Source organism: Camarhynchus parvulus, chromosome 2 (assembly GCF_901933205.1).
Source record: "Camarhynchus parvulus chromosome 2, STF_HiC, whole genome shotgun sequence".
In the NCBI taxonomy this organism is placed as follows: Eukaryota; Metazoa; Chordata; class Aves; order Passeriformes; family Thraupidae; genus Camarhynchus; species Camarhynchus parvulus.
The window spans coordinates 55,465,680-55,487,516 of NC_044572.1; the positions used below are offsets into that span (position 1 = coordinate 55,465,680).

The 21,837-nt window shown below is 37.1% G+C and overlaps 1 protein-coding gene across 2 annotated transcripts in view; it reads right to left on the minus strand.

Annotated features, from left to right (window-relative positions):
* Positions 1 to 21,837, minus strand: part of IGFBP3 (insulin like growth factor binding protein 3) — a 105,450-nt gene that overhangs the window by 40,456 nt on the left and 43,157 nt on the right. The gene's annotated exons all lie outside the window — the stretch shown is intronic.

Genomic DNA, 21,837 nt, shown 5'->3' on the forward strand with positions numbered 1-21,837 from the left:
CCTGCATGTACAGTGCTGATTTTACTGAGGAGCAGAAGGATGGTATTATTTCAGACTTTTAGAAATAGCACAAGTCCTGTGGCTCAAGTCCAGGATTCACCATTTTAAACAGCTCAAGGAACAGTCGTGTACTGGCGGCAAACATGCTGCAGCTAGTTTTGTGACATTTGTATGTTTGGCATCATAGTTTTATATATTAATTGATTTTTAAATTTATGCTACAGTTTTATTACACCTTGATTCTATCCAGACTCATTTTTCAAAGCTGTACAATTATAGAAAGCTATAATTCTGAGAAACAAGCACAGTCAAACTTTGCAAAATGAGGAGCACTGGTAAATGTGCCAGGAGACCGAGGCCTGCTCTTAATTTGCATAAAAAGGAAAATGTTGTGGCTGCTTTTTTCTCTACTGCTGCCCAAATCATATGGCTTATGTTTTCATACTGAAGTGATGATCCGGATGTGAAATGTAGAGTGCAACTCCATATCAAGGTGGGAGCAGTTGAAGGTCATCCTGCTGAGGGACATGTACTCCATGGACATGTGCCATTTTGTCCTGATGGGGATTCACAGGCTAACTAACCACCTCTGCTTCCCAAAAGAGAAATAAAACTTTACATTGCCTAAAAACATGCAAAACTTCCTTTTAAGAAGCAAAACAATCCACCCCCCCCCAAAAAAAAAACCAAGATCAAAAACCAACAACAACAGCTAAAGCCAAAAAATCCACCAACAAAAACCAACAAAAACAACCCACAAAAGTAAAAATCTCACTCCAGAATGCAGAAGTTGTACAGATTGTACAACAGAAAATTTTCATGTGCTAGGTTTCACACTTCCATTTGGTGGGCCTATTTTACAGCAGATTTCAGTGGAAAGAAGGTTCTGAGAGAGTCCCCTCTTATCAGCTTTTGCTTTGGAGCAGTAATTTTTTGCATTAAATGTATATGACAGCATGTTGTCAATAGACGAAAATGGTTAAAGAAATGTTGCAGGAATTTCTGTTCTCCACTCAGGATACTGTGGGACTCCAGTGTTTTTCAGCAGAGTTTTAAATCAATTTTTACGTACCCTGTCTGCTGGGTGCTTCATTACAAAGCTGGCAAAGTTAGTCTTATGATTAAAGTGACTATAAAAACCTGAGAACTGCTTCTTAATTGTACTGTACAGGTAATATGCTCCCTGATTGAGCTGAAGAAAGTCACTGCATTTCTTTATCTCTCTAGGAGCTACCCAGTTCACAGATATTCTTCTAGAATAATTTATTTCTGGTTTTGAGAGTTTCAAATAATTTAAAAAATATACATGTAGAGAACACAGATTTAAAAGAAGAAATATTTACAAATAAACTGAGTAAGTAGTATTCATGTAAAGCACACTGCACAGTTATGTTCTCTAACAGGTTTGTAAGAACTAAATAATCACATGGGTAAGTCAAACATTTAACTAAGTTGGAAAGCATTATATGCAATAGCATTAATCACTCAGTTCCTCTCTCACAGAGCCCATTCTACACAATTTTTGAATTCAATGAATTTGGTATAATTTCACTGATAATAATGAAATAAAAGCATCTTCTAGATGATCCTAGAAGTAGATCTGGTAGTATGTGAAAACCTCGACCAAACACACCCATTGGCCCACCCAAGAGCTTTCAGTGAAATTACTTATTTATTATTCTTTTTATTAGGCTGAAGATATAGGCATCTTGCCATTGTTCCTTTGATCTTTTACTGAGTGGACAGTGAGCACAAATGAATTGTCCCCTCTGCGGATATTTTTGTGACTGTTCTTCCCAGACCATTCCCAGTCTGGTAATATCAGTGGAAGATCATGTAGCAAGGTAAATTTAGATTATTCATGTTAACATTTTAAATTATTAGCAGGTAATAATTAATTAGAATTGGCCCAAAGATTTTCAAAGCCTGATCCTCTTTTCCAAATAAGGCATGTTACTTTTGTAAGAATATTTTCCATGTTGAATGGAAAGGACTAGACAGGCACAGTCCATCATCAGCTTCTCATTCTGCACTTTTGGAGAAGGTCTCTGCCTCCTAGAGCAGTTGAGTGGATCAGGATGGCTTCTTGGTACTGCAGGCAAGCTGGTGTGTATGTCCTAGCTTACAGAATCAATAATGGTATATTTGGAGTTGGTTTCCAGACTTTAAGTCATAGATTTATAGAATGCTTTCGTTGGAATGGACCTTAAAGATCATCTAGTTCCAATCCTGTTGCCATAGGCAGGGACCATGAGCCTTCCAATAGACCATGTTAACATCACTCTCATTAAGTTCATTATCATTAACATCATTGTCCTATCATTAATGTTTTTGTATTTGTATTATGTTGTTGCTGGTTTTACCATGGGGAAAACGATATATTACTTTGTAGTCCTGGACTGAGCAGTATAAATTTATGAAGAAAGTTCATCTAAGGCACAAATTAGTCAAATACAATGTAAAAATGATAGGCAGGGTTCAGCAGCCATTTCAACAATGAAAGCTAAGTGCCCATTGAAATCATGATATAATGAAGCTGTGCTCTTATCTTAATGCTTTCCCTCCCTATTCATATAGTTTTGCCCCACTTTCCTGTTCTGTCTACATTTGTTTCATTTCAGCTCTTGTGTGACAGTTTTAAATGACATATTTAATCTCTCAGCTCTTCTGTATTATTTGACATGTTTAATAAGTTTTATACATGGAAAGAGGGAAAATATACATGGAAGTAATACTTCTGGAAACCTCATAAATGCACATTTTCTGCCAAATTAGAGAAGATTGTAAGAAAAATTTTTATTGGCAATTGTCCGAAGATGGTATGTGGTCCACTCCAATATCCCTGAAAATCATCAGAAGGATTTCCCTGGATTTCCGTGGGATTTGTGTTGTGTCCATCTTACTGCATGCAGTTGTATTTCCTGTCTTGCATATATTAATTTTCTGGTCAAGCACTCTACCTTTCGCCTATGTAACCTTGCTGTAGCCCCATCAAGGTCTCTGCCCCACAGAAACCAGAAGTCCCAAGTGTTCATCTGAGAATAGTAACTTGTTGATTTGCGGGCAGAATAGCCTCCTGTACTTCTGTTCACTGTTTTGTGCAGCTGTTAGCTTGAAACAATTAACAGATACAAGCGCTAAAAAACAGTGATGCCATTTTGGTATGTCGATGTCTGTCAACAGCAAGCACAATATTTCATGTCAGTTTGCATGCTTTCTCTTTCAGATAATAGTAATAATAGAAGTCTTTCATTCTTTATATAAACATATAAGTGTCAGAGATCTTTAGTCTTGAGAGCTAATTTCTAAAAAAGTAATTTCTAAGTATTCCTATACTACCTTTATCTTCAAGTGGTTTTTTAATTCATATTCTCTGCTGAGATTGCAAACTGGCATTCCATTGGATTACTGACTAGATATTTCCAAACATATTCCATTTACATTGACTAGAAATCTACTTTACCCAGCCTGTGAAATGCATCGTTTTTTGTAGCTGCTTTGCCCTGTGGCTAGTGACACTCCATTATCTTCACCAAAACAAACACAAATTTTCCCTTGCTTTCCCTTGGTGAGACAGCCAAAAACTTCAGGTTTTTAGAGCTGAATCTGCATCCCCTTATGTATCCACAAGGCCTGCAGCAATCACCAGTTTAGTTTGCTTGTAAATGTCAGGAGTTGAGCTTCTGTAGGCCAAGTTCTGCCTTGGGTTATAGCAATGTCTCATGTCAATACTGAACTGAATATTTTACAGCACTGTAAACAAGAGTAGGTCATGCACCAAAATCTCTTTCACACTTTTGCCTGTAATTTATCTGTCAGGCAAAATAAAGTAGTTGGGTGTCACTATTTGAATGGAAACAGTATATGACCTGTGCCATTTCAGTGCTTTGAAGAGTCTGAACACATTAATAAGTAGCGTGAATCATTTTCCTGTGTTGGATTCCTGCTTGTAGCACAAGGAATGCATTTTCTTTACATCATCAAGTCCAGATTCTGTATGTGTTCTGCCCAGGCAGGAGGACTATTTAGCCATAATATTCTTTCAAGTTAGAATTTTGTATTACAGTGAAAACCAACATTTTTTTAATTTGTGATAAACCTGTATTATAATGCCTTATTTTTAATCTTGTACAGTGTTAAAAAACAACAGAAAACATTGGCCTTTCATGTATTATTCACTTTAAAAGATGTATTGTACAATGAAATTTTGTAAATAGTTTTAGCTGGGACAGGTAGTTGCATGTACACTTGTAAAAAAAGAAGCAAAAAGGCACACTTTTAACAAAAATGAATGATTTTTGTAAGAGGCATTTTACATATGCATGGAGATTATATATCCTTTTAAAATTGATGTATTTTTTGGTTTTCCTTGCAATCTACTGCATGCCATTCATGCCTGACTTCAGTAAAACAAAACAGTATGTTTTCCTAAATGTTTTTGACATATCACTCCTGGCACAGCTAAATCACTAGTTGCATGTGCATTCAGCAAACCGAAATAAAAACAGCAAATAAAGAAGAAAAATCACTTCATGATTGTGATCTGCCAACCTCGGTGTTTCAAAGTCCATAACACAGCATATGAAAAGTGTTATCTCTAAGCTGTCTTCATAAGGTACCTTCTGGTCATTAGAAGCAATAAACTACTTTCTGTAATATAAAAAGCAAACCAATACTCTAGTTCAAAATGGTGTAGTATCTGACATTCAGTGGTTATTCTCTAATACTGCAATTGATGTATCAAGAAGGACTAGGTGTCAAATCCATCTCTGCTGTGTGCAGGTGCAACACTATGGAAGGCAAAGAAGGTGAATTTGGCCCATTCATGTTACCCAGAGTGTATTTCTAATGGGATAATAAGTTATTGTATATGAAAAGTACATAATTCAAATAGGTGGTTTTCCTGGATTCATACATACATATATATATATGTGTGTGTGTGCGCATATATAAATATAAATATATGCATATATATAAATTAATTTTGCCTTATTTCTGAAAGATTTTTTTACTTATTTTCCAAATAGTTTATATCGCTAAGCAGAAAGTATTTAACAAAACTATCCAGAGAAAGTTCATAGCATTTATCTGGTTTTGAGCCATCTGGGTTCTCTGCTGATTCCATGTTTCCAGAGATGTCTCCTTTAGGCATCACAGCCTAACCCACACCTTGATGCTGATGTCAGCTAGTGACATTGAAATAAGAAATCCATTTCCAATCTTCTGTCTGATTTTTTCCCATAAAGCTGATGAACAAACTTAAAATTCTGAAGGTATTTTGCACACCTCATTTTTAAAGTTGTCATATCCATGTCACTAAAACTCAGGATTACTTCTCAAATTACTTATATAATTGCTGTATGACAAGTAAGGAGTATTTGAGGAGCATAACACTGAGTCTTGTGGCAAAGGGAAAAGGGTGTAGACTGTGAATACTTTCTGCTTTAGATAAGGATTTGCATTTTACAATTTGAGCTAGTGTTATAATAGAACTCAGAAATCTGTTAATTTTTTTGTTTAATCAGGTAGGGTTAACTAAGCAGTACAGCTTCTGCAAGTACTTTTGTAATCCTAAATTAAGACGCAGGTTCATACAATATATCCTTGTTGCCTGCATAGAAAAACCACTACCTTGTACTGACGACTGTCTTCATTATAGTAGTTAAGGGTTTCTAACAGTCATAAACTAACTCATCTCAAATTCAGTGGGTTTTACATCTCAGTGTGGTGTAATTGTTGTGAATAATGACAATCTGGACGCTTCTCCTGTACCCCAGCCTGTTTATGATTGCCGCTTTCCAGAACTCTGTATACGCAATTTTTAGATCATTGTTCATTTTAATCCCATCTGTCACTGAGTTCTCAGGCCAAATCTAAATCATTAACAAATATATTAAGGCAAATAATGGGAAAAGTACATATAAGGGAGTGGCTGCCTGTTGCTCTTTAATTCCTCTTCAAAATATCACACTACTTGGGTGGCCTGATGTGATTTCCAATCTGATTGGTGCAAGGATAAAAAGAAGGAAAGAAGGAAAAAAAAATAGGCAAAGTTAGCAAGAGTACAAAAAACCAAAAAAAGTAGCCTGTGAGATAGCAATTGCTGAAAGAAAAGGGTGAAAAGCCAATACTCTTCTGAAGTCAGCGGTAAAACTCAGTGACATGGGACAAGTCTGAAGTATCTGACCTCGAAGTACTTAACCAGATTCATAGTACAACAAAAATAAGGTTTGTGTTTAATTGCATGGTCAAATCAGTTTCTAAAGTTTTGTGTCACATTTACAAAAATATTCAAGATGTCCTGGTGAACCACTTCTAGAATTTCAAAAGGAATTATTAGAAGTAGTTGGGGGTTGTCACCTTTAATATCTAATTTTTGATCATTAGGAAGCACCTTGGAATTCGAATTAGCATTGGTTAACATACATAGTGTAAGTCCTGAAAGGACTTGGTTTAGCTTGTGCCTTACTGCCTGCTGGAGGATCTACTTCTTTATATTAGGATCCCCATTGTATGCCTTCTGTGGCATCCGACATGACACACCTGCATAAAACTGAAGGAAAGAAAAAGTGCTGCATCACTGGGAAGATTTTTTATTAATTCCTTTCCTACTTGGGTTTACTACCAGTACAGCTATGTGAATGCAAGGAGTGGTCCATTTGTTTGTGGAGGGAGGCCATACACAGGTATATGCAGGCCCAAGATGAAGAAGAATAGGTTTCCTAGAAAGCTCAGCACATACAGTGAGCTGAATTCTGCAGAAAATATTTTCAGATATTTTGGGACTCCTATCAAAGCTGGCTGCTCTCCTCTACAAAACACTTCGTACTGCACTGTCAGGTTCGCTAGATGTAGGCTAGGCTGCTGGTGGTAAAACAGCTAACAAAAAGTTCTTGCTGTGGGCTAAAGTGGGCTTTAATTACTGTGGTTATGCACACTATCATGTCTTACTTTCAAGTGCCTGACCTTCTGCTTTAATCCAAGACCTGTCTGTAGTGGCATCAATTATGAAAACCTTCAGCTGGCACATTGAAGTTACTTAGGTGATTTCTCACATCTTTTGCTCCTTAGTGCACATGGGTGCAAAGGTTGTCTGTTTCAGACAGATTTCACATGCCATTCAAAGCAATATATCAAGAATTTTCATTGAAATGTAGATGAAAAATAATTATCTGTGCCATCAAAATTGCTTCATGATAATTATGTTTTTAATTGCTACAGTAGAGATTCTTCTTCGCTTAGAATTTCTGCTTTCTTTACAGTAACATTACTAAGGCTCAATAAAGAAAAACAAAGAAGAAAAGAGATGGCATAACTTGCTCCCATTTACAAGTATAATTGTCTGTACAAAACTGAACTTAGAGCAAACAGAGAGTTTCTTTTCTGCATTCAAACTCCTGGTTGTTACAGAGAAGTAGCTTTGAAAAATACTAGAGAATACAGTAAGAATGAAAGCAATGCTTACTTGTCTAAAAACTAGAATCCAAGAACAGCTACCTTTTCTAGTACAATTAACTCAATACAGAGAATCTTAGAACAGTGATACTATTTTCTTTGAAATTCTGACAGAGGTTAAATTCTGACACACATTTCACAGTTTCAAGCAGATTCAGTCAAATTTGACCTATGTCTTAAAATGCCTGTCTTTAAAACTGGTGTGGCAAGTAACATCTGTCTGAATTGTATCCTGCTGGTAAGTCCTTGTACTCTCTGCTGTCTGGAGGTTAACTTCTGCCCTGCTGGCATATGTACATAGGCTCTGCTTGGAAATAAGATGCTCAGCATTTCTCCAATCTGTTAATTAAAAAGATGTAGAAGTGTTTTATAATTAATGTTCAGCAGCCTAAGGTAGGAAGCAAAAGACTACACAGAGCTTGTGTTCTATAAACAAAATTAGTCTGCCTGCACATAATGACAGAGTCCATCATAGGCTTATTCATAATTTTAAGCATCCTAGAAATATTTAAATGTAATAAATATCATAGCAATAAGAGGAGATGAAGCTAGACATACCTGCCTGCCTCTTAACACCACATAAGTCTTCTTTGCATGTAAAATATGACCTACAGCTCATAAAACAGCGCTTCTTCAGAAACTGGTACCCATTCTACCCTTAACTCACCCTCAGCTGTTCAATGCCATTATATTTTTGTTGAGGTGTTTACTGTATACTCAGGCCAGCCTTACCATCTCCCTCTGCAGGTACTCTGTCACATAGTTGTCAAACTTCTTTTTCAAAAAGAAAATACATTTTCAGAAAGTTGATTTTTTTATATATAATAGATGTTTAGAGGAAAAAAATACATAATCTTGTTAGGAAGCAGTACATGTGACAACAAACCTGAAAGGGCATATAAACATACTCTGTGATGGGAATGCAGGCACCAGCAGCTGGCAGCAAGCTGGGCAATAAGGCTTCAATCTGCCATTGGCAAACAGGGCAGCATCTCTGCTCAAGGGCCTGAAGAAGAGACACAGATAAGAAAGAGTGGTGTAGAATTCATGTTCCCTGGTAACTTACCAAGAACATGCAAACCCATTTCAAGAGCAGTCATGTTGTCTATGTCTGGAAACCAGTCTTTACTAAAATATTAGAGGAAAGACACGGGCTTGGAGTACTATAAGGTTGGTTGAATTGGAACATTCAGTAAGAAGACTGTGAAAGAGGAATCTTAATCGACTTAATCTGCAGATGTTTGCAGCAAATTCTGCCCTGCTTCTGGACCAACTTGAATATTTGCTTAGACTTTGTGGAAAAAAAGCATTACTTGCATCAGGTAGACATATGGGAAAACCAAGGTATTCTTCTCTGTATTTATTGTTATAAGAGTTTTCAGTGAAATTTTTAGTCTTGTTTACAGCCCAGTAAAATTAATGGAACTATGAACTTCAACAATTATTGAATTTTTCGATTAAGCCTTATTCTACTGTCTATTCCTCTGCCATGTCAGATGGGGTGTGACCAGTGACTTCAAATGGACCAGGAGGAAGCCTACTTTATCACAAAAGAAACATTTACATAGGTAAAATGGATAGTCCTAACTTTAAGGAGAGAAGTAAGTCAAGATGTCATTATTCCAACTTCTATAGCCCACTGAACCTATAAATAATCTTTTGATCTTTAAAGCTATACATTATATATATATGTATATGTATATACATACAACAATACAATAACTTAACACTGGGTAACTTCTAATGATAAATTTTCATTAATAATACGGGTCTATTTTTATGTAAATATATTATTGTAGAGTATCTTCCAGTCTTTTTCAGGATTGTTAAATTGAGAAGAGCAATTGACTATTCGTCCTATTTTTATGTTAAAAAGTGAATGGACTGAAATGTTAAATGTGAATGTAAATTTCTTATTGCAACTTTTATACTGAGTGTTTGCACTATTATAATTTCTGGAATCAAATTAAAAATAAAGGAAAAATTTGCTTGAATAAAGAGCTGTATGAGATTGTTGTTTTGGTTTCAGTTTGGCTTTGGGGCAGGAGGTTGTTTGGGATTTTTTCTGTTTGTTTTTTAAATCAAGTTGTATTCATTATTATATAACAAGCTGCCTCTCCTATGGTCCAGCTACAGCTTCTCAGTCAGGCTATGAACATGCCTCTAGAAATGCTACAAATCTGCCTTCAGAATTGCTTTCAACTAAAGAATCTCTTGAGAACAATTCAGCTCCCTTATGAGTTTTGTTGATTTTCTGCATTGACCACAGTGTAAGCCAGTTTGGGCCAAGGGTACCATTCACTGTGCAAGCAGAGGAAAGCAAAATATGCAATGACCAGCAAAATACCAGCCACAGTGACTGGAAGACAGTGAGGGGAAGCGTATCTCTCCCTTTTCACAAGGCAGAAATTACTGATTAATTTAGGATAAGTGTAGATTTTGTAGGCATTTTATGTTACGCAAGATACAGAGCCAACCTGAGAGCAAAATTGCATAGGTTAACTTAAAATTGATTTTAAAACTGATACAGTTTTGTCAGGGAATATGCCTCACAATAGAGTTGCTAAATTTGGGTAGTTCAAAGTAATTTGCTGTACCACTTCCAAACGACAGCAGACTCCCATCTGGCCAGCTCAGAGCAGAAGCAGAGGTGCTCAGGTGCCTCATTCCTGTCCATGAAGATATGCCCTGATATACCTTGGAAATGCAGGGTCCCCTGTGATGTAAAACATCCAGGGCTCAGATGCAAGGGGTTTTAATCCAAATGCTAGACAGCCTCCCCTGCTGTTTTTCTTGCAGGTTAGAGAGCACAGTGTGAGTTGTACAGAATTACAGTGCTGTGAGGGAGTGTGATGGAACTGTTCTTGGTTTGCCCTTACATTAGTGAGAAGTGTTTGAGGCCTTATGTAGCCATTTTTTGCCTTGTCCTTCCCTTCTGAAGGACATGCCAGACTTTCCTAAGTGTAAATCAGAATTACTTCACTAAAGTCAAAAGGACATAAATAAACTGAAAATCTGTCCTTCACCTTCACTATACATATTATGCCACATTGGTATTTTAAAGTTTTCTCTTAATAATAAATGTGTAACCCTCTGAGTGTTGTTTTGGGGAATTCTATGTACATGAATACACACAGAGCTATTTATACACATGTATGAAATATGTACACTCACAGGCATATATGTTAATGACTTAGGTCATTACTTGGAGACTTTTTTTCTGCCATGTCTCATTACACAACCAAATCACTTCAGAGACAGAATGAGAATTCATTTTGCTTAAAGAATGAGGCAGGATCAGCATTAGAGTGTTACCCCTATGGTAACACTTTTGGACATGAGGAATTCCAGACAGGATTTCCATAGCATAAACCACCCAGGATTGAAACTGAGGTTCTTGTCCAAAAATATTACCAGAGGACATTGTCAATTTCAAACAGGCAGAAGGGGAGAATAGAAAATGAGAACATTGTGTACATTGTCCATTGTGTACCTTGGTGCACTGCCATTGTATCTATGTCAAAGTCTTCCAGTTTTGCAGCCATTCCCTAGAGCAGTGGGTCACCTAATGCTGTTTCTGCTGGCAGAACATGATGTTCAATGGAAGGAAACAATTATACAGTTGTCAAATCATGGACCATATTCTTCTTTGGGCCATTATGATGGAAAAAAAGAGTCATAGATGTAAAGTGAGCCATGTATTAGAGATTGTCTGTGACATTTTTGGCTCTTATGAAACCCTCTGAACTGTCAAGAGAGCATTTAAGAATGGGGATCTTGAAGTATAGTCGGGCTGCTTAGGAATCCTGGTCTGATCCTAATATTCAGTCTTGTGTAGATTATTTCTGCTGTCAACTTCAGCAGTAGTTTGCATAGGTTTCCAGGCCCAAAGCTCAGAATAGAAACTAGTTTTTAATATTACATTAATATAAGTCTCCCAGGCTTACACTGTTCCTGTATTTATAAATAGGCATTTGTTAACTGTTATTAGATTTAGCCATAAAGAGTTAGAAAGGAAGAAGCTAGTGATGAAGTAATCATTATTATCAAGAACCTTTTCATTTACAAGGCACACTCTGAAGATGCCAATGGTATAACATAAATTACCACACCATCACAGACCAAGCAGATGAGCTTCCCTATCAGAAGTGCTCTGCTTCACTAAGTCAGGGGGACTCTGATTGATTAATTAGCTTACCCCAGCTTAGACCACCTGGAGATTCATCTGCACAATTCTAAGGCCACAAGAAAGAGCCATTTATATTCATCTGGCCTTACTTCCTGCACAGGACTATACTCAGTCTGGCCATGCTACTGCACTGCACAAACACAGCACTTTTAGTTTATTATTGGATGTAATAAAGTAAACCAAATCCATCATTTTCTGGTTGCTGAGAGATTTGAAGCTAGATGTTTGTTTGGCCAAACTCAGCTCATACTATTGCCAAAGGTCAGGAAAGCGCACGGACTGTTTTCCCCCAAACTCTATAGTTACTCTGTATGTTTATTGAACTTTGGCGATACTGTTATGTGCTCCTCAGCAGCTCTGCCACCATAATTAAAAAGAAGCAGTTGTATCAGAAAAGACACAGCAAGTTACTGAGGAAAGGTCTCAGTTGAATATTAACTCAGATTGACTTGTGGGGTGTAGAAACACGTAGAAAGTGTATAGGACACTGACTAGTGAATAAACAACGTGCAGACAGAACACATAGTGGCATTCTGGTAAGACAAGAGTGTAATGAAGAGGAATCATTGACGCAATTACAAAGGCAGTGGTAACATATTGATTTTATCAAGGTCAATGATCTCTACCTCTATTAAAGTACACCTGACTTCTTACTACACAGGTAATTAGATTTTTTGAAGTTAAATATTGATCCTCCAGACTTCTATATAAAAAAGTTAATTTTTTTCAATTTGACATCCCCCACAATGGTTTTAGATTGGCTACTTGTGTATTTTAACCTTATTTAACAAAGAGAGACAACAATTTTTAATGCTTTAAGCTTTCATAATTGATCTTCATATTGTAGCATCTTTTTATGTGTACAAACTAATCTTCCTTTCACATAGAAAGGAAGGGACTTTATCTGACGGCAGAGCTGGTCTAAATTGAGGGAGGACGTGGCACTGAACTTTTCTCTGAGATGTAAAGGTATGTTCCTTAAGGAACTTGTTTCTTCAGTCCTACTATTACATTAAAGCAGAAAAAAAAAATTGACTGTTAGAATACCACTTCCAATCCCCGGCAACTGGTGGACCTCAGTGAAAAATTTATATTGACACCCATATAAAAAGCTTTTAAGACTATTTGAAATGGTTCAGAGACAAAGTGCCAAGTCTCCTTGTTCCTTAAACTCTTATTGAAATGAATCATATGGAAGATAATTTAGACATTTAAATAAGGGTTTGACTTTATGAGCAGCCATGAAACCCAGTAAGTAGTTCAAGATCATGGTTTTGAATGCACAAAATTGGATTTGTTGTCCAGTCATAACAGTCATAACCAAAACCTGTAGAAATATATAACCTGAAGCACGCATCATGACTCAGTGTATTGCTAGTTCAAAACCATTTTTTTCTGAGAGGTTATTAAATCACTACACCCGTTTATCCAGGATTCCCTAAAGCTTTCCTCTCAGGCTTCTTATGAGGTGCTCCTATGACCAGATTGAATGACAATTATGCTGTACGTAAGTCTGTTCCTGGACACTGTAGACAGACATTGATCTTGCCTTTGTCCAGGAAAAAGTCATTGCCACACTGAAAAATGGAAACTTCCAACACTTACAAAGGTACCACTTTCACATTACCACCATAATATAAATAACATGTGAAGAGAGTGTTCCAAAAGGCAAAAACCTTAAAATTGCTGAAGAACAAGATTGTACATAATGCTTTTCAGGCACTGAAAAGTTTGTTTAACAGACTACAAAGAATTCATATTGTCCTTGGTTTCTGAAGGTTTCAGCAAAGGTTTTGCTGGTGAAGGGGCTGGCAGACATGCTACACTGAGGACACTGGTTTTGTCTAGGTTGGAGAGAAGGAGGTTGAGGGGTGATCTCACTGCTCCTGACAGATTCCTGAGGAGGGGAAGGGGAGACAGAGGTCCTAATCTCTTTTCCTTGGTATCCAATGCCAGGGCATGGGGGAAGGGCTCAAAGCCATGTTCATTGGGGGAGGTTTAGACTGGACATTAGGAAGCATATATTTACCAAGAGGGTGGTCACACACTGGAAAAGACTTCCTGGAAAGGTGATTGATTCTCTTTGCCTGTCAGTGTTTAACTGGATGAACATTAAAGATCCCTTCCAACTGAAATATTCTTTTCTTTCTATTCTAATCTGTTATTTTCTATTCTACTCCAAAGTGTAGAGTAGATAGATAGATAAAATGCCAGTCCCCCCTATCTGCCCTATCACAAAACTCAGGATTCTCAGTGGTGTGCAGACATGTAATTCCTACTGAAATAAGTGGAAATAGCGCTGAGGCACTTTTGTAAATTTAGTGCAGTTTCACTGGCTCCCTCTATGCAGCTTTATACACTTGAAGAGATAAAGTCCACAGAATGTGTTGCAGTATTTCCATTTCAACATCTGTGGCTGCCCAAGGAGGTTACTGGGACAGAATCACTTCTCCATTTGCCCACTGTACCATAATGCGTTCCAGTCCCAAAGGAGGCACTATTCTGCAGAGGTTAGTTCATGATGAGGCTCCCTGCTCATTTTAGACTTCACACTAGCAATTAAAATGTTTCACTCCTATTTTCCTTTGAGTGAAAATGAAGGAGCTTGATCTGATCAGCAACTCTTACAGGATTCCTGATTGACTTGCCTATATACAAAACTCAGACACAGGAAGAATAATTTATGTGGATTTGTATAAGATTTGTATTTTTATGCAGTTTCATCCATAAATAGCTTGTAATTTGGGCCCAAGTCTTCTAAATCACTTAGGAAACAATTTAATATCCTTTCCCTTTCTTTGGGCTTTTTTGTTTTGCTTTTTTTGTTGGTTTTTTTTTTGTTGTTGGTTTTTTTTGTTGTTGTTGTTTTTTTTTTATTGTGCACTTCTTTTATTTTTCTTCTAATTTATTCTTTCTACGTGAGTCTAAATCTAGGAAAACATTTTCACATTTGTGTCCCTCTCTTAATTTCTTCCTTTCATTCTCCTTTTGCTCCTCACCACAATTTCCATGCTTCCCCTGGCTCTTCCTTCTACTTTATAATGCTCTGAGCATCATTCCACCATGGGTCATCAGACAGAGTAGAATGCTGAGTTCTACTTACCAGCTCTTTTTTTTTACGTACTTGGAATCACCCTCTGTGACTAAAACATCAGACTAGTTGTAAGAGCAGGGAGAGGGCGTCTTAGTGTTCTGCCCGGGAAAGACTGCACCTAGCCCTTGGAGAGCACCTAGCTTGGAAACTTATGCAAGATTTGTGACTTTACAAACTAGATTTCACATCCAATTCAAGAAAATATGTTAGGGAAGCATATGAGTTAAGGATTGGTTCAGAATACAAGTTCCCTTCAGGAGAACTGTTTGGCAACATCCTTAGACTAGAAAATGAAGAAATTAAAAGAGCAGCAATTGAGGAATTGCAGCCTCTCAAAACAAACCAGAAGACAAAGGGAGAAAGGCGTCTATTTTTGCCCCTCTGTGTATATTATTCCTTGGTAAACTGAAAAATAATTCTATTATTTCCCTTTTCCAGGTGAAGCCTCCCCAAAATTCCAGCTCTTTGAAGTGAATTGAAGTATTTGCACTGGAATGAAGGGGCTGAAATTTGAACAAAACACTATCCTGTTATTATAATCCCCACTTTTGCTGGTTTTGGAAGTAAAAAATTTAAGAAAATGTTTAATTTAAGGGAATGCAATAACCTAAGTATGTTTTGCATTTTTTAATAAATTTAGAAAGAAGATTAAATTATCTCCTAAAATTAGATCAACAAAAGGATCTTTCAAGACATAAACCTAAAGCAGTGGGAGTTTGATATAATATATATGAAGATATATATTAACATTGCTAGAATTGAGTGCCATCTTGCTTTATGCAACAAATGAGAGGAATTGTGTGTAAATATAGGACAAAAGGCTGTATCCAAACCTTTGAAGCTATTGTTCAAAATATCAAGTAGACAATGCTGAGGATAAAGATGATCATTCCAAGGAATGTAAATTTAGTGAAGGAATTATTTGTAATGAATAGGTCTGAATGCAGGACACAGCATGCGTCATTCTTTGAAAGATGCAAGAAGCTTTCAAGGTGTCACTCAAGCCACAGTTTTCGTGTTTCCTGTTCAGATATAGAATACGGCTACAAATACACTGAGACCAAGGTAATATCATCACTGCAGATGTTCTACTGAGCTCTGATTCTTAAATTAATATTGGACTCTTTTCTGTCTTATCTCTGTACAGTTATGTCTTTCCTATTCTTTGTAACATCCTGCCACCACTTGATAAAGAGATGGATCTGTAGGACGTAAGATAAACCATAATTAGCAGAAAGAACAATTTACAAATCTCTTAACTTGTCTCTTGAGAATATTTAGCAAGGTTCTAGAAAAAGGAGAAAGAAAAGGCTTTTTAGAAAAGGGGGAAGTTGTTTTTAAAGAGTTTTGCAGAAACGGCCATGGAAGGTAGACATAAAGATGATGCAGCTACAGACAGCACTTGCAGACTGTGAGATTCCATGGAAAAGGACACAAAAAGTGAGGACAAGTGCAGCAAGGAGTGCCAAGCATCAGCTGGGAGGCAAGGCCATGTGGTTTTGAAGGAGTCCAGTGAAATTATGTCAGTTTTCTCAGCACCCCAAAAAGCTTCTCATGCAGGTTCATGCTGCTCAGTGTTGTTTGCATCATTGCCCTGCTAGGAGAGGTGATATTATGTGCCACAGTACAGCAGGACAGCACAAACATTGTGACACCATGTCAAGACATCACTGTGTTCTGTACTATATAAGGAACTGGCTTGCTGGACCTGCAAGGCACAGAATGACTTGGCCTGGTGGGTTTGTTCACCAAGCCGCAAGGTATGAAAACTAACTACAAATATTCAAAATGAGGTAAAGATTAGTCTGTGTTTATAAAGGGCTGAGACTTTTTTTTTTCCCAGCCACAAGTATCTCAAAATAGTTTTTGTTTAATTCTCAAAATGTTACTGTAGGAACTTCCCCTGGGAGTTTAGGAAATAAATAGCTTATCCTGGACAGACTATTTATTTCCAGGATATTTACTCATGCAATCCATGTGATTGTAGTGCGCCTCCATTTCTCAAGCTCTCTTTCAGCTCCTGAGGGGCATATAACTTAAGCCTAGCAACTTTATCCATATACTGACAGACTGTTACTTCTAAATTTTGAATTGGTAGCTCCAATTCTCTATTCATAGTAAATCTATTAATGTGGCAAGAGAGAGTGGTTTATGATTAGGTTTGAAATATCCAGACTCCCTGGAACCAAAAGTTCAAATTCCTGTGAGATCAGTGCTTTTGCCCTTCTGTCTGCACTAGATGCACTCTACAACCCCAGGTCATCCACAAAAAACTGTGAAATTAGGTCTGTCTCATCAGCTTCGAGGTCCACAGGTCATGCTTTGTCAAAAGGGGCCACCCCACGATTTGTGCATATGCTCTTTCTCACACCTGTTCTTGCTCTACAGCATTGTGATAACAGCTGTTTACTGTCAGCTACCACAGAGCTGACTTGCAATTCAGGACTGGTGTAGCCCAGCTGCTTTTCAGTTGATAAAAATTACAGTCCTCCACCTAAACCATACTGTTCCAAACCAATGGAATTCTAATCTAAGAACTGATACTTTGAAAATATATGCTTCAAGATAAAATGCTGTCATTAGCTGTTAGCTGCAAACACCATGACATTCACTCTGAAATTTACAGTTTTTCAGCTTATTCTCATTTCCTATTTCCTAAAATAAGAGCTTTTTCATAGCAGTTTTAACATTAATTTCCCATTTATTTTTTGAACAAGAAAAACAATGAGAAAATAAAATCAAGATGGCAATATACTCCATCAACATACATCCATCTTGCAGCAGATCCTCAATGTGCCTTATACAGCCATGTGAAGCCAATTAACCACTAGAGTATTTTTGTGATTGAAATAGGCAGCATACAGCAGAAATTAAATACCAATAAATATAGCATATAGATGAGTTGGCTAGCCCATTTTCCTATGATTAATTAATCCTAGATTTCTATTTAGTTATTAATTCATTTAGAAGCAATGTTGATACTCCCAAAAAATGCTAAATGTGTTAATTAGGGAGTGTTTGTAGCAAAGGATGGCCAGGATGAACAGGTTTATAAGCAGGGAAGTAGCAGCTGAAGCTAGATTACTTTAAAAAGGAAGGAAGGAAGATATCCGCTAGAACCTGGTAGCTCTGGTAAGCCTGCTATATTTTGTCGAATTTCCTGTGAAATGCATTCTCTGTGATACACTTTGATATTCTCAAATAGTTTATATTTCTCTGTTGGTAATAGACTTCTCTCTTTTATCTATAGTGGTGTTGGAGCAGAAAAACCTGTTGCTAATACATATTTATCTTTCTAAAACATAGAAAAATGTGAAATAAATAAAAATCATTGTTGTTTTCTACAAAAGCTTTGGTTGAAAAAAATTGTTAAAAACTACTTTAAGAAAGAAATAGCTTTTAACTGATCATTTAATGATGAAGGGGAAAGTGTTAAAATACATAGCTGAGGACAGGTTTGGAGGAGGAGTGCTGGGCTGCAAAATCCTCCTTATTCCCTTTCTAAGCCTAATCATGTACACTTCTATGATAAAGACTAAAGGAAGTCAATCTGTCTAAACAGAAAAGGAAAAAGGCAGTCTCTGTAGGCTGAGTGCTGCCTATGTCACACAAGCTAGCACTGCTAAGAAGTGAGAGAAGAAATGAGTATCCAAATAAAAATTATTATGGAGTACACCTCCCTCTTTGTGAGGGAAAAAAAAAAAAACAAAACCAAAAAAACGCCCGACTTCTGCTGTATTGGAGAATCAATGCCCTATCTCTTGCTGCCTCTGTGTTTAGAAACACAAAGTGGATGTGAAACTCTACTAGAAAACTTAGACACTACATAGGTGCAAAACATTGACAAAGAATGGAGAACTAATACCTTTTACTTCAGCAAATATACTTCCCTGTCTTCTTGTGCCCTGCTTCATGGTAGTCCTGTTTTGCCCTTCCAAGGCCGCAATCTATATACAGCTTAGAATATGGGGCAATCAACCCGCATGAAATATCTGAACAACCTAATGAAAGCAAAGATTACAGCAATTACTAGGAGTACTTAACTGCTCACCTGATTTAGATATTTATCTTAACTATATCTCAAATCAGATATCTTTATCTTGGGCTTTTCTGCCCAAGAAGCAGCAAGTGTAAGAAGCACAGTTTTTTTTTGTTGGGGGTTTGCAAATTGATAGGGACAATGCTACCAGCAAAAGCAAGCTTGCCATTGTAAATTCAGTTGAAAATAGACTCGCACAGAACATATATTTTTTAGAATCAAACTTAGGGTCAGCTGAAGTAAGATAAATGTCAAGTAAATAGAAGGGAATTAGAGGTTTGTGAGCCCCTTTTCAAGGAATTAAGGGAAACAAAATAGCAATTTGATTAAGAGATAATTGGTGAATCCAGAAATTCTCTGCCCATCTCTTTAGAGTACTTGATTTCTTGCTACACAACAGTAGTCCTTCTGCCATCTGCATACAGAGTGTTAGCAGCTGAAACCCCAAAAGTATGTTATTTATATACCTGGAAGGCGGAAACACTATCCTAATGATGTTGCAGTTAATGAAAGATCTTTAAAAATTCTAGCACACTTGGAGCTCCTCATGCAGAAGGCTGAGAGAAGAGTAGTAAGTGTTGGATGTGTGACCAGATGTGTTCTCATGTTCTGTTTTCAATATGGCTCTTCTAAATGCCTGAACACTGATCTATATAAAGGATAAATTCCATGTAAAGACAGAATATAGACATGCAAATAGAAACACTCCGGATTTGATTTAACAGCTTGCTGCTAAAAAGCAGCTTACATTGCATCTTTTACAGCGTGAACAATGACACAATCTTTTTATTTTCTTAAGGCAATAAACCTGACTTCAAGATGTCAGAGGAAGAAGATTCTTTTCTGAATGTTAAAAGATCTCTGAAAAAGAGACCGGTGAAACACAGCACCCCAGTGGACTCAGTGCTCTCAAGAACAATTCCATCTTCTATAGATCTGACAAATCAGTCAATCAAGGACCAAGATACCACAAAGAGAGTTTATGGCTCTCCAATGCCAAAATCAAATCTAAGTAGATCGTTATCTCAAGTATCATTAGTACGTGCTGATGTATACATCCCTCCTATGTCCCCAAAACCGCTTTCAACAGCATTTGATTTGCAAGAACTAAATAAAGAGAAAAGCCAAAGCTCTCGGCTTGTGTTTTCTAGAAGGAGGCTTTCCACTGTGTTGGCCTCTGATGAATCAAATCAAGAGCCAGCTCACAAGATTGTCCCAAACATAGAAACTCGAGCTACCACCAGAGCATTTATGGATGCTGCAGTAACTCCCAAGAGTAAACCCTTATGGCTTGTTTCCGGAATACCAGGGATAAAAGACCCCCCGGTAGCAAAATCCAGAAAGAAGAAAATTAATAAAACTCTTCAGGTAAAGACTTTCATTTAGTTATTCAATAGCTAAGTTACACAAACTTCTGCCAACACAGAATATATATAGCTATTTCAAGTAAAGTGAGAATAGTTTACTAATGGAACATTTCCATAACTTTAGCAGTGAGGACATCTGTTTTTGAATTTCATCATAACCTGTCAAACTCTGTGATACCATTCCTAATCACAGACAGGATGCCATGCAAACTTCCAAACTAGCATTTTTTGCTTCAGCTTGTGAGCTCGTATGACTCATTGTGTACCCAAGTGGGAAAGTATATTTTTTAATATATCTTTCTTTAGAGGATATTTAAGAATAGGAAGAAATCACTAATTGAAATTCTAAAGTTTCTTAATGTTAGCAAGTCAGATCAAACTTAAGGAACAACTAATCTACCCCTTTTTCTGTTAAATCCAAATTGTAGGGCTCTATAAAAAGAACGATAGTCATTGCAAATGGGATCTTGTGAGCAGTCCTTTTAACTAATGTAGGGGTTTCTGGGAAAAGCTTAGATTAATAGATGCTCTGCAGGTGTTGGTTGTCTGTTTCAGAAAACTCCATTTCCTGAAACTCTAATTATTTGCTAAGGGTTTGTGGAAAGCCCATAGAAAGGATAGGAAGGCAGCAGAGTTAGACTCTGAAAGTTGTCATGTCAGTGTGAAGCTGTCAAATTCTGTTTTGCTTTGGTTTTTTTCTCTGTATCATATCGTTCTTGAGTGTGTCAAGAAAACTTGCCAGCTTTGAGAGTAAAAGCTTCTTTGCTTAAAACAAACTGAAAACTCCAGCCAAAATTGAGTTGGGTCATAAATCCTGTGTGTAGGTTGTTTGTTTTTGAAAGCAGGTGGTATCTGAATAGATTAGCTTGATTAAACAATATTTTTTCTTCTGTAACAGAGAAAGAAAGAAAGAGAATGGCTGCTTCATCAACTTAAAAACATTGAGGAGGCAACTAAACATGAATTGACAATTGAAGAAGCTTGATTGGGCTACTGGTGGGATAAGTGCTGTCACATCCATCACGTGGGAATGGAGAGTTCCAATAAATCACATTCTGTTATAGTGTGTGTTAGGCTTCCCCTTTCCTTCCAAAAGGATCTTTTGCTGTTGTTTGTTTGTTTTGACATTCTTTCCTCTTAAATTCTGGAGTAGCCAGGTATAATTTAAGACGAGAGTTAAGAAGAGACTGTCTCTACAGGAGAGTTAATGTTAATTTATAATGGATGAAAGGCCTAGAACAAAGAAGGGAGGAAAAACTTAATGTTTAAGAATCATTCTTCAGCCTGCCACAGCCCTCCCTGGCCTTAATCTTTCACTCAAGTCTTATAGGGTTATTTATCTTTCTTAACAAGAAGTCACTAGACAAAGTCCTAGTGGCCACAGAGAGTGTAATCCTAGTTAGCCAAAGGAGAATCTCTTTCAAAGCTGATGCAATCTGGAATGTTTTTTGCTGCTACCTGGCAAGATGAGGAAATACTGAGAGGCAGCAAGGATGGAGGCCATTCTTTAGAGATTACTAATTAATGACCGCTTATTTTGAAGTTTTGGTTCAAAATCAGTTTGTCCCAGCCTTAGATTGTAAATGCAACTCACTGTTGTATTGGAGATACTTAATCCTTGGCTGTGAGTTTTGAGGAAGTATGGGGTTTCTGGCTTTTTTCCCTCTGGAGCTGCTGCACGGAGGTCAAGAAG